A 13,050-nucleotide genomic window follows, 5' to 3' on the forward strand; every position below is an offset into this window, starting at 1 on the left:
GTTGGCCATGCTGGTTGGGGATGAGGAGAGCTATAGTCACAAGGAGGGCTTCAGGTCCACCATGCCTGTTCTATGGCATAATACAGGCACCTGTAATCCCAGCTCCTGGGTGCAAATAGCAGCTAGAAGGGACTGATTTATATCTGGAAAATGGCACCAAGGGAAAAAAGATTATTGTTCCCAATGCCCAAGCTAGTAAGGCTGCAGTTCTAACCCACTTAACTGGGACTAAGTAGGCTCCATGAAATTAGATAGGACTTGCTTCTGAGTAGATATAGCGAGGATTGCATTGTTAGTCTCGCTTAACTAGGTGGATAAGCCTCTTCCACTCTGACCTTCTTCAGCCTCCTTGTCCTAGCAAGCTGGCACACATCCACCAGTTTCCAAAAAGTACAGTTTGTTACTTTTCAACTGATTAGGAAGACTGAGCCAAGCTTATCTTAAGCTACTTTCTAAGGGTAGGAGGTGTGTACTGCCACTTCCCAACTTGGGCTATGTGCATACCGTCCGATAAAGAAGGTGCGGCCGGTTTTAAGCACCCAAGTGGGAGGAAACTTTTCTGAGAAGTGAGACTAGCCCTTGTTATCTAGCAGATCCAGTAGGATCTCTTATCTTCGCTAAAATGCACCCTCCCTAGATGCAGCATGTGTGGGAGGCCACGCACACCCTTCCCTACGAATCAAGTGGTGGCCCATCATCTCATGGGAACCTAGGAAACATTGATCCATCTAGTTCATAAGGACATAAGAAGAGGCTGCTGGGTCAGGCCAATGGCCCATCTAGTCTAGCATCCTATTCTCCTGTGTTACTTTGTGGAAGCACCTCAGATGAGTGAATACAACTACAAACTGTGATCCTTCTTTCAAACCACCTTTAGCTCTCTTGCCAAGCTATTCATTTCTCCTTCCATATGGGTGTATTTCCTTGCTTCCTTCCTTCCTCCCTCTCTTTAAATTATGAAGCAAGGAAAGAAAAAATAGAGGTGGCTCACTGAGTTTGGGGCACGACCCACCAACTGAACAGTCTTCTTTCTAGCCAGCTGTTTCAGCTGCAGAGCAGTAGACTGAAGATTGTTCCCCCAGATTCCAGAACTTTTCAGACTGTTCCTTGAGCTCACCAGCCCTGCTAGATCTTCCAGAGGAAGCCAGTGATGGCACACCAGATGATGCCCAGGCAACCCCCACTCTTCTGTTGCAAATTATGGGTTCCTTCAGATGACCTGTTTATTCAGCATTCATCCTGATCTACTTGCACAAAACTTTCACAGGGGTCAGGATATTACCTGTCTTCATTGAGCATTCATTCTGATTTGTTTGTGGGGAAGTTATGTGACCATGAGCATTTGTCCTAAATTTATCCTGATTTGCTTGCAGAGTGTTTACATGTCTTCCCGTTAATCATTTGTTCATCCCATATTTTACAATGCATTTCTTCATCCATTTACAAACCACAAATACTCTTTTTCTCTCTTTAAAATAGTGTGGATTTGTAGTGTATTGTTATGAGTAGGGGGGTGGGGCAGTAGGCTGAATACCTGAGTCCCCTTCTAATTATTGGAATAGCCAAGCTAGCGTCTCGGTGAGGTGATGGAACAATAAGGGAAACAAAGGAAATGGCTCTGTGCGAGACAGAAATGGATGGGGTCCCATCACTCAACTCACTACTAGTTAGAAGGACAACGGCAGGATTGAGAGCAGAGAGTTGGAGTGATGTGAGCTAGAAGCAAAGTAGCTTCTTGTGGTGTTGATGCTGTGAGCCTCTCCATTGTAGGCTCAGGTTGTATATATGTGTAAATAAACCACATCTCATAAAGGCACCACATTCTCCACTGTCCCTCACTCCAAAGGAAACACTGCAGCCTCGCACTGCTCAGAGACTGGGTTGGCTGCAGCAGTATATTATCAGATAGAACATTTTAATCAAGGGTGCCAACTGAAATAAAAGAAGGGGGGCCGAGGTAAGCCCCGTCCCACATAACTGGTCACAAGACATGGCACACACACACCAATTGAATTGCAATGCCTATTTGGGGGGGGGGGGCTCTAATATTTTATTGGGCAACCGAAGGGACCTTGGCCCCTAGGAGTTGGCTCCTATGACTTTAATCCACTTTAAATTATGGGATGTGTTTGAGTCCTTCCTGCAAAATACTGCCTGGAGGCTCCCTTCAAAATATGAGACATGATAATGGAACCTTCTGCATAAAAAGCATGCAGTCTACCACTGACCTATGATCACTCTCTTCTGAGCACAGGGGAAGGGGGGCCATTTGACCTTTTCTCCACTCACTGCTTCTTGCTGCAACTCTCCCCTCCCCTTGCAAACTGCTTCTTCCTTCCCAGATGTGTTTTTCCTCTCAGGAACATGTGCAGTAGGGCACAATCAGCTATGTGTGGCTTGGGGCGGACTGCAGTGCAAGCCGTCTCTCTGCAACCCACAATTACCAGGATTCTTTGGGGGCAGCCACACGCTTTAAATGTATGGCGCAGAAGTTATCCTAGTCAGGATATAAGAGATCTGTTTTACTTGATGGGGCTGCGATATTCTCGTGGTTGATCTAAAGGTCCCTTGGCAACCTTATCCTCAGTGAACATTGTATAGCAGCCGGGTTATCAGTTTTTAAACTAGTCTGTCACTGTAGCTCTGCCTTTAGCAGATTGAGATACAGGCATTCACAGGAGATTTCGTTCATCCCCATTATAAGCCTGCTGATGTCTGAACAGTGTTGTCAGGTGACCCTTGACCATTGGCCAAGCTGGCCGGGGTTGATGGAAGTTGAAGGCCAATGACATCTGGTAGGCCACAGATTCCCCATCCCTGTAGTACAGTGCCTGGAATATCAAAGGGGATACAACTGGTCACAGTGATTTGAACTCTGTATGCATTTCTAAGAGTCGCCTAGGAATGATGCAAAAGAGACCAGGGCTCTTAGGCCTTCAGTAGTTGTGCAGAAAGAGGCATTTCAGCAGGTGCAGCTTGCAGGACAAGTTAGACCTGCTGGAATCTCCTCTCCTATGCCTCTATTAAAAGTTCAGAAATCCTGGCCTCTTTTGCATCTGGACAACCAACTGCAACCACCAGTGGCACTGACTCAAGCCCCACACTTTGAATGCCCAGTGCACTCGCCTCGCGTCTTGAAGTCATGATGCCGCAATGCAATGTGATGTCATAACATCATATCATGACACTGCAACAGCAACATGGTGGCGTGAGGCGTGCGAGCGCTCTGGCACCTCGCACCTCACGGCAGCAACTGAACTGGTGCCTGTGCCTCCGCTACAGCAGGGGGTATGGGCTGGGCACCCACAGAAAAATTGTGGGCAGAGGCGGAGCTAGCTGCTCTGGCACCCAGAGTGGCACACATCCTGTGCACCCACGGGAGGGGTTAGCCGCCCGCGGGTGCAGGGCAAGCGTCCCAGGGGGTGGGGCGAGTGTCCCATGGGGGCGGGGCAGTGGTGTCACCCCTCCTCTGGGATGACACCCAGGGCGGACTGCACCCACCGCGCCCCCCTTCCTCCGCCGGTGGCTGTGGGTGCCCAGGGCCCCCTGAAGTTTGTGCCCCTGGCAGCCACCACCTATTGCCCTCCAGATATTGCTGGCCTACAAGTACTAAAACTTGCATTTGAGCAGGTGTAGCCCTGTCGTCTTTTGCATTTGGCTGCCCAGCCTCCACATTCCCACTAAAAGGGCCTAGTCTTTCAGCACCCGCCTTCGGGGCCCATTCATATGGGAATCGGCAAGTTCTAAGGAGATGTTTCTCAAGCATCTGAACTGTGGAAGTCATTTGGAATGGCAACTTGAGATGTGCTGTGGCTCCTGGAGCTAGTCAGTGGATGGGCAGTCTGGCTCTATCAATATTAGGGAAACACTTCCAGCTTCTGTCTCTGGATTGGCAGTTTGCTGACCACAACAAGCTGCCTAACCAACGTCTTGCCTGCCTTGGGAGTGTTAGTACGTAGGATTCGCTGGCTGGCTCACATCTGCTTGCTCATTTCATTCGCTTCCTGTAGGTTTTGTCCCTGAAGTTCCATGAGGACATAAACTCCGATTCAGTTCACTTTCCCTAGTGCAGAGCTTTCCTGGGACAGGGAGCGGCTCCACTTAGCAGAGTAATTATACCACCTTTTGTGTTTCTTCCTTGACCCAGTCTCTTCAGCAACTTGTCTTTCTGGTTTGGAGGGCCTCAGGTAGCACAGGTGAAGCTGCGGTGTCAGTGATTGGTAGGCAGGAGAAAGCAGAAAGGCATGCAGAGCAAGTGACAATGCCCAGATTAATCGCACATGGCCTCTGCAGTGTGTCATGTACATGCACACCCTCCCGGCAGGGAGATGCAAAAAAGACCATCCTCCTGCATGTAAGAAGAGCCTGCTGGATCAGGCCAGTGGCCACCCTCATCCAGCATGCCATTCTCACATTGACCAGGCTGATGTCCATTATGGGAAGACCACAAGCAAGACAGCTCCCATCACCCTGACCATTGTCCAAGCTGGCTGGGCTTGATGGAAGTTGAGGACCCAAATAATTACCGCCCAGTCAGTCTGACATCAATACCAGGGAAAATTCTGGAGCAGATCATTAAGCAAACAGTCTGTGAGCACCTAGAAAGGAATGCTGTGATCACCAATAGTCAGCATGGATTTCTGAAAAATAAGTCATGTCAGACTAACCTGATCTCGTTTTTTGACAGAATTACAAGCCTGGTAGATGAAGGGAACGCAGTGGATGTAGTCTACCTTGATTTCAGCAAGGCATTTGACAAAGTGCCCCGTGATATTCTTGTAAAGAAGCTGGTAAAATGCGGTCTTGACTATGCTACCACTCAGTGGATTTGTAACTGGCTGACTGACGGAACCCAAAGGGTGCTCATCAATGGTTCCTCTTCTTTTTTTTTTTTTTAAAGCAATTTATTGGGTTTTACAATAGAAGTAAACATAATAAACAATATAACATTTGTCTTAACATAGTTTCACATTTTCTTTGGACTTCCTCACATCTCCCGCTCCCACTTTCATCGTTATAACATTTTGTCAGCAATTTATCATCTTATTTAAATTCTTATATCCCTTCTATATTTCATAATCTTATAATTCTCGAAAGGAGTTAAATTTTCACAGTCTTACTTATTTTCTTAAAAACTTCTAAATTAAGTGGTGCTCAGTTATTTTAGTCTAGCATCTTATTTAGCATTCACTCAAATTACAATGCTTTTGTAAATAATTCTTAAATTTCTTCCAATCCTCCTCAATCCTCTCTTCTCCCAGGTCACGAATTCTGCCGGTCATTTCAGCCAGTTCCATGTAGTCTATCAGTTGCATCTGCCATTCTTCCAGTGTGGGTAGATCTTGAGTTTTCCAGTGTTTTGCGAGAAGTATCCTTGCTGCTGTTGTTGCATACATAAAAAATGTCTGGTCCTTCTTTGCCACCCCTTGGCCGACAATACCCAAAAGGAAAGCCTCTGGTTTCTTAGTGAAGGTATATTTAAATACCTTTTTCAATTCATTATAAATCATTTCCCAGAACGCCTTCACTTTAGGGCAAGTCCACCAGAGGTGGAAGAACGTTCCCTCACACTCTTTACATTTCCAACACTTATTATCAGACAGGTGGTAAATTTTTGCAAGTTTGACTGGGGTCATATACCATCTATAAATCATTTTCATTACATTTTCTTTCAGAGCGTTACATGCAGTAAATTTCAATCCATTACTCCACAACCTCTCCCAGTCCTCAAACATGATATTATACCCAATGTCCTGTGCCCACCTTATCATAGCCGATTTAACCGTTTCATCTTGTGTATTCCATTTCAACAGCAAGTTATACATCCTTGAAAGTACCTTAATCTTTGGTTCTAACAATTCTGTTTCTAGTTTCGATTTCTCCACCTGGAACCCTAGTTTCTTATCATTTTTAAAAACTTCTTTAATCTGAGCGTAATGTAACCAATCTCGCACTTTGTCTTTCATTTTCTCCAAACTCTGCAATTTCCAATTGTCTCCATCCTTTTCTAGTATTTCCCAATATTTTGGCCATTTAGCCTCCATATTGGGTCTTTTTCGGGCCTTAGCTTCCAGAGGTGAAAGCCACCTTGGTGTTTTATTTTCCAGCAAGTCTTTATATTTTGTCCAGACATTAAACAGTGATTTTCTGACAATATGGTTCCTAAAGGCCTTATTTGCTTTAACCTTGTCATACCATAAATATGCATGCCATCCAAAAGCATTGTTAAACCCTTCCAGATCTAACACATCAGTGTCTTCAAGAAGTAGCCAGTCTTTTAGCCAGCAGAACGCTGCGGCTTCATAATACAACTTTAAGTCTGGCAGGGCAAAGCCCCCTCTTTGTTTTGCATCAGTTAATATCTTAAACTTAATTCTGGGCTTTTTGCCCTGCCAGACAAACTTAGAAATGTCTCTCTGCCACTTCTGAAAGCACTCCGTTTTGTCCAGAACCTGAAGTGTTTGAAATAAAAACAACATCCTTGGCAATACATTCATCTTAATAGCAGCAATTCGGCCTAACAAAGAAAGTTTCAATTTTGACCAACTATCTAAGTCTCTCTTAATTTCTGTCCAGCATTTTTCATAGTTATCCTTAAATAGACTTAGATTTTTTGCTGTTATGTTTACCCCTAGGTATTTTACTTTTTTAACCACATTAAGTTCCGTCTCATTCTGAAACCGTTCTGACTCTGTATCAGTCAAATTTTTCCCCAAAACCTTAGTTTTCTGTTTATTTAACTTAAATCCAGCCACCCGACCAAAGTCATTAATCAGTTGTAATACTCTTTTCGTACTGGGCTCTGGCTTCTGCAGGGTCAAAACCAGGTCATCTGCGAAAGCTTTTAATTTATATTGTTTCTGACCGACCTGAATTCCTTCCACCAACCGATCCCCTCTAATCATGTTCACATCAATGGTTCCTCTTCATCCTGGAGAAGAGTGACTAGTGGGGTGCCACAGGGTTCTGTCTTGGGCCCGGTCTTATTCAACATCTTTATCAACGACTTGGATGATGGACTCGAGGTCATCCTGATCAAATTTGCAGATGACACCAAACTGGGAGGGGTGGCTAACACCCCAGAGGACAGGATCACACTTCAAAACGACCTTGACAGATTAGAGAACTGGGCCAAAACAAACAAGATGAATTTTAACAGGGAGAAATGACACCACTGCCCCGCCCCCATGGGACACTCACCCCACCCCCTGGGACGCTAACAGGGAGAAATGTAAAGTATTGCACTTGGGCAAAAAAAATGAGAGGCACAAATACAAGATGGGTGACACCTGGCTTGAGAGCAGTACATGTGAAAAGGATCTAGGAGTCTTGGTTGACCACAAACTTGACATGAGCCAACAGTGTGACGCAGCAGCTAAAAAAGCCAATGCAATTCTGGGCTGCATCAATAGGAGTATAGCATCTAGATCAAGGGAAGTAATAGTGCCACTGTATTCTGCTCTGGTCAGACCTCACCTGGAGTACTGTGTCCAGTTCTGGGCACCACCGTTCAAGAAGGACACTGACAAACTGGAAGGTGTCCAGAGGAGGGCAACCAAAATGGTCAAAGGCCTGGAAACGATGCCTTATGAGGAACGGCTAAGGGAGCTGGGCATGTTTAGCCTGGAGAAGAGGAGGTTAAGGGGTGATATGATAGCCATGTTCAAATATATCAAAGGATGTCACATAGAGGAGGGAGAAAGGTTGTTTTCTGCTGCTCCAGAGAAGCGGACACGGAGCAATGGATCCAAACTACAAGAAAGAAGATTCCACCTAAACATTAGGAAGAACTTCCTGACAGTAAGAGCTGTTCGACAGTGGAATTTGCTGCCAAGGAGTGTGGTGGAGTCTCCTTCTTTGGAGGTCTTTAAGTAGAGACTTGACAACCATATGTCAGGAGTGCTCTGATGGTGTTTCCTGCTTGGCAGGGGGTTGGACTCGATGGCCCTTGTGGTCTCTTCCAACTCTATGATTCTATGATTCTATTGAAGGCCAATGACATCTGGTAGGCCACAGATTCCCCATCCCTGTAATATAGTGTAGGTGCCTTGAAAATTAAAGGGGATACAACTAGTCACAGTGATTTGAACTCTGTACCCATTTCTAAGAGTCACCTAGGAATGATGCAAAAGAGACCAGGGCTCTTAGGCCTTCAGTAGTTGTGCAGAAGGAAGCATTTCAGCAGGTGCAGCTTGCAGGACAGGTTAGACCTGCTGAAATCTCATCTCCTATGCCTCTGTACAGAAATCCTGTCTCTTTTTGCATCTGGACACCCTTCTGCAATCACCACCTATAGCCCTCCAGATGTTGCTGGCCTAGAACTCCCAGTCCCAGCATCCCCGACCATTGGCCATGCTGGCTGGGACTGATGAGAGTTGGAGTCCAACAGTATTGGGAGGGCTGTAGTGACCAACCCTGCAGTAGTGGCCATTCCTGGCCCTTTTACAGGACTCTGATTTGTAAACCAACAGGTGAAGCTTCATGACATGAAGCTAAATGTGATTGCCTACTAATTGCTGGAGATTGAACAGATATTGAACATGGCAGCTGATGGTATTTTGGGACAGTTAGGCAATCCTGTTTAAATTAAAATACTGGTTCATAAACAAGCAGATGTTAATACAGGCTTACTCAACCTCGGCCCTCCAGATGTTTTGAGACTATAGCCATCATCCCTGACCACTGGTCCTGCTAGCTAGGGATCATGGGAGCTGTAGGCCAAAAACATCTGGAGGGCTGAGGTTGAGGAAGCCTGTGTTAATAGGAGGGAGGTGTTATTATTACTGCCCAGCAGTTAACCTGAAATTTGAATTAAATGCAGGAATATAACAACCAGCTGCTTGTCTTCAACATAAAATTTGTATCTGCTAATGGCAGTCATTCCGTGTTGTAACCAGATACTTGGGAGGAGAAGGGAGCAGCTGCAGATGTGTTTTGAACAGATAGGAGCTCACCCATCCTGAATGCTACAATGTCTTTCTCGTCCATCAGCTTCTTGTCTTAGAGGAGCTTCAAATCCATTTTTAAGATGCACGATAATTTCCAACACAGATGAGATGAAAGGGGGGGGTTACTTTTGGGGATTATAAAACAACATGTTTCCTTGTGGAATGCTGCTGTTCAGCCAGCCTGCCATGTCCTTTTTCAGGATACTCCATTCCATCTGCCCACCAACACTAATTTCCATTCCCCCTGCCACAACTGTCAGTCAGCGCTCCATGCCCTTTGAGCATGCTAGCCGCTTAGAGCATGCTTACATTTAAAGCATATTCAATGCTCATTTAAAGCACATGACCTCCCCCAAAGAATGCTGGGAGCTATAGTTTGCTAAGCATGCTGGAAATGGTAGCTCTGTGAAGCAGAAACTACAGTTACCAGGATTCTTTGGGAGAAGTCACATGCTTTAAACTGATGCTAAATATGTTTTAAATGTATACTGTGGATCTGTATCGGTGGGAGGCTCTGCACACTTAAGATTTTTTCTAAATATTTTTTGCATTTGGGGAAAACTTGTGCTCCCCCACCATCCCTGCTGACACCTCCCTCTTGTACACTGATGGTGTTCTTTTGGCTGCATAAGGACTGGCATTGGGAGAATGAGTTTGCCATTAGTATAGGGGTGCTATCGGACAAGGGCTTAAGGTTGCAAATGTAGGGAGTTGGTTGCCAGGTGGGCAAAAGCTCCTCTAGAGGGAGGCTTAGTTGGGCTGGTTGACCCATCTCTAATTAAGAACATCTGCAGATGGACAGGAACAGGTGTCCAGAATGGTTCAGGCAGGCTTTTGTGAAAACCAAAGTTTACCTGTAGAATATAAAGGACAGCATGAAGCCTCCTGTTTTCACACACAGAAGGTAATAAGAGCTCCTTCAGTTACCAATAAGTGCCAGGAGTTGCTTAGAAGCCTAGTACACCTCTGTCCACAAGCAGGCCATATAGTCACTGTCTTCTCCACTATGCTGCAAAATTCTGCATTTCTGATTAAATTACATTAATGATTTCTAAAGTTGTATCTATACATATAAATCAGCACATTTATTTATTGATCTACTTACACAAATCTGTCAACACTGCAGGTCCCACTGTGGGCAAAATCTGCATTGCCACCTTTGCCTTCAGGGCCGGCCCAATCATTAGGCAGACCCTCGGTGGCAGGGAGACGCAGCCACAAGGTATGGGGGCACAGAGCATGTAACAAAATGGCTTACTCTGTTGCCTATGCCTGTTACTGTGTGCTATGGTGGAGGATTTGTTCCCACTGCCAATGTTGATGTAAGGTTGCTATTGATTTGATTTAATATTGCTTTTGATTTGTGTGCCACTTTTCCCAAGCAACCAGGTTGAGCTCAAAGCAACTCACAACAATAAAAAGCCATTAGAAATTTTAAAATAGTCACATTTCCATCCATATATAATCATGTCAAAAACACAGAAGCACGAGGATAAGGCGCCTGCGCCCCTCCAGATGTTGCAGGACTAATGTGTCCCTGCACATCAACCTGACAGCACACTGAGCAGGTCCACAAGCAGGCCATATAGTCACTGTCTTCTCCACTATGCTGCACAAATCTGTGTCGTCTTCTGTAACATTGTGAAAGTTGTCACCCTACCTCTCTTTGAGGGAAGAGAGGCAGGCACCACACATGGCGGCTATCAGGGCTTGGGGTGAGAAGAGATCCAACCATCTTCCTTTTGATTAACAGTTTAACTGCATGCCCTGTTGAGCCATGAAGATGTGCAGTTGGAATTGGCCTGATGTTGCTGTAATATACAGTTAGTGGCTCACATGAAAGGGTGCATGAAGGGGTAAACCTAAGCTCAGGTTGCAAGTGGGTGTAGTTTGACATCCTCTCAGCAGGCTCTGCTCTCCCCTACCCCATCCCACTTTTCAGCATTTTTCTCTCCATGCTTCCTGAAACAAGCAAGAAGCCATGAGACCTTGGCTCCCTGCAAGTGAACTGAATCACTCTGAAAGGAGTCTTTAAAGCCTCCTTCCACCTGCCTTGCCCCACCCCCTGGCCCTGGGATTCTTCATAAGGAAGCTATGCCTGGAGGAAGAACTGTGAGGGGAGAGCCTCCATCAGGCAAGGCCTCCTTCCACCTGCCTTGCCCTACCCTCCAGTCTCTGCTTCTCATTTTGTATTGTATTATGTTGTGCACTGTGGTTTGCTGTTGTTTTATTAATTGGAGTTTAGAAATTACTTATTGTAACTGTTGAGTAGATTTCTGTTTAATTTTGAAATGCTGATATTTAATATTATTCTATATTGTTTAATGAATGTTGAATGTTATTTTATTTGCATATTGTATATTGTATTATGCATATTGTCTTATTTATATGATGTTAGCCGCTCTGAGCCTGGCTTTGGCTGGGGAGAGCGGGATACAAATAAAATTTATTATTATTATTATTTATTATTGTTTGACCCAGTGAATAGCTGGATGTGCTGACCAGCTGGGTCACAAGAGACTTGAGAATGATACATCATCTGATTGAGTTGGGAACTGCAAGGCTTAGTAAGCAACTAGATTCCTGGAGAGATATTTGTGGCTATTACTCATTGATTCATGACCTTTTTATAAACTTTTTTTTTACTTTTTAATATACAATAACTATAAATAGAAGCGTCCCTTAGATAATGGTACAGAACAACCTATAATGGGGAGTGTGGATCCTGGGAATTGTAGTTTGCCAATTGTCCTGAGAATTATAGGTCAGTGGCAAACTTCAGTTCCTGGGAAACTTTGCAGGGAACCATGACTTTTAAAAGTGGTATAAGAGTGCTGTAAATGTATGGCTTGGATGTGACTTATATCAGTGGTGGGGAACCCCAGGACTGGGGTTGAATGTGGCCCCCCAGGCCACTCTATCTGGCCCTTGGGACTCTTCCTCCAGCCATTCTTAAGCCACCCCTTCACTGGCCTTGCTCCACTCCCTTTGCTTGGCTGGAATGTGTTCTTGAACTGCCATAGTGCCTCTGTCAGGAACTGGCTGGTTGCAAGGGGGGGGGGCAGTAAAAATCCTAGTTGCTGCAGGACAGGCCATCCAGTGTTAGGGGCCATTTTTGCCCCTTTCTACAGGAGTCTCCCACATTTTGTGACCTGGGGGCACATTTGGAAATCTCTTACGGGAACTACAAAATACCAATGTCACAGAAGAAAAACTGGTGATGCTCAGGTATTCCCCCTCCGACAAAAGGTAAGTCACCTACACATCCCAAATAAAACAAAAACAGACACAAAAAAGCAGGCAACACCCACAACCCACAGAAAACAGGCAACCTCCCCACCAAACAACCAAAACATAACCAGCCAAATAAGGCTCAAATTTTAAAAATAATGATTGGGAGGAACAGGAGACCTTGGCAGGTAATAAAGCGGGTGTCTGTTAGCTCCATGGTGCCCATGAATGCCACTTTGGGGTCCCCAAGTTTGAAGGGCCCAGTTAAACTGACAAAAAAATCTAAAGAATGGATGGTATCCGATGCTAATCTTACTCAGAGTAGACCCATTGAAGTTTTTCAACATAACAAACACATTTAAATGGGTCTACTTCCTTGGTTGGATGCAACCCAGCAATGTACTCTTTACACCCCATAATAGCTGCAGTCTTGCTATTAACGCAGAACAAGAATAGGTCACACAAACACCAGCTGTTTTGTTCAATATATAGCCCATTTTACTGTAACAATATGTTTCGCCTATAGACCCAGAAATATAGCTGCTCTTGAAGGGCCGTCTGAAACACGGGGTCTGAGCTGCACCCGTCCCCCGCCCACTGTGACATGGCGCCCCTAGACGCAAGGAGCATGACTCAGCACTAGCAGCCACATCAGACACAGCTGTGCTAAGAGTTCCACTGCCCCACAGTGGCAGAAATGAATCCCTGTGACTTTGTTTTGAGAGTTGGTGCAATGTAGTAGCTGCAGCTGAGAGGATGTGCAATATACCAGGAAGCCTCTGGTCCTACTCTCATCTCTTCTGTGAACTCCTACCCAGTCAGATGAGGAGCTCAGTATTACCTACACCTGTATTCTTCATCCTTGGGTCCC

The sequence above is a fragment of the Podarcis pityusensis genome, assembly GCF_964106645.2.
Source record: "Podarcis pityusensis genome assembly, chromosome: 15".
Lineage (NCBI taxonomy): Eukaryota > Metazoa > Chordata > Lepidosauria > Squamata > Lacertidae > Podarcis > Podarcis pityusensis.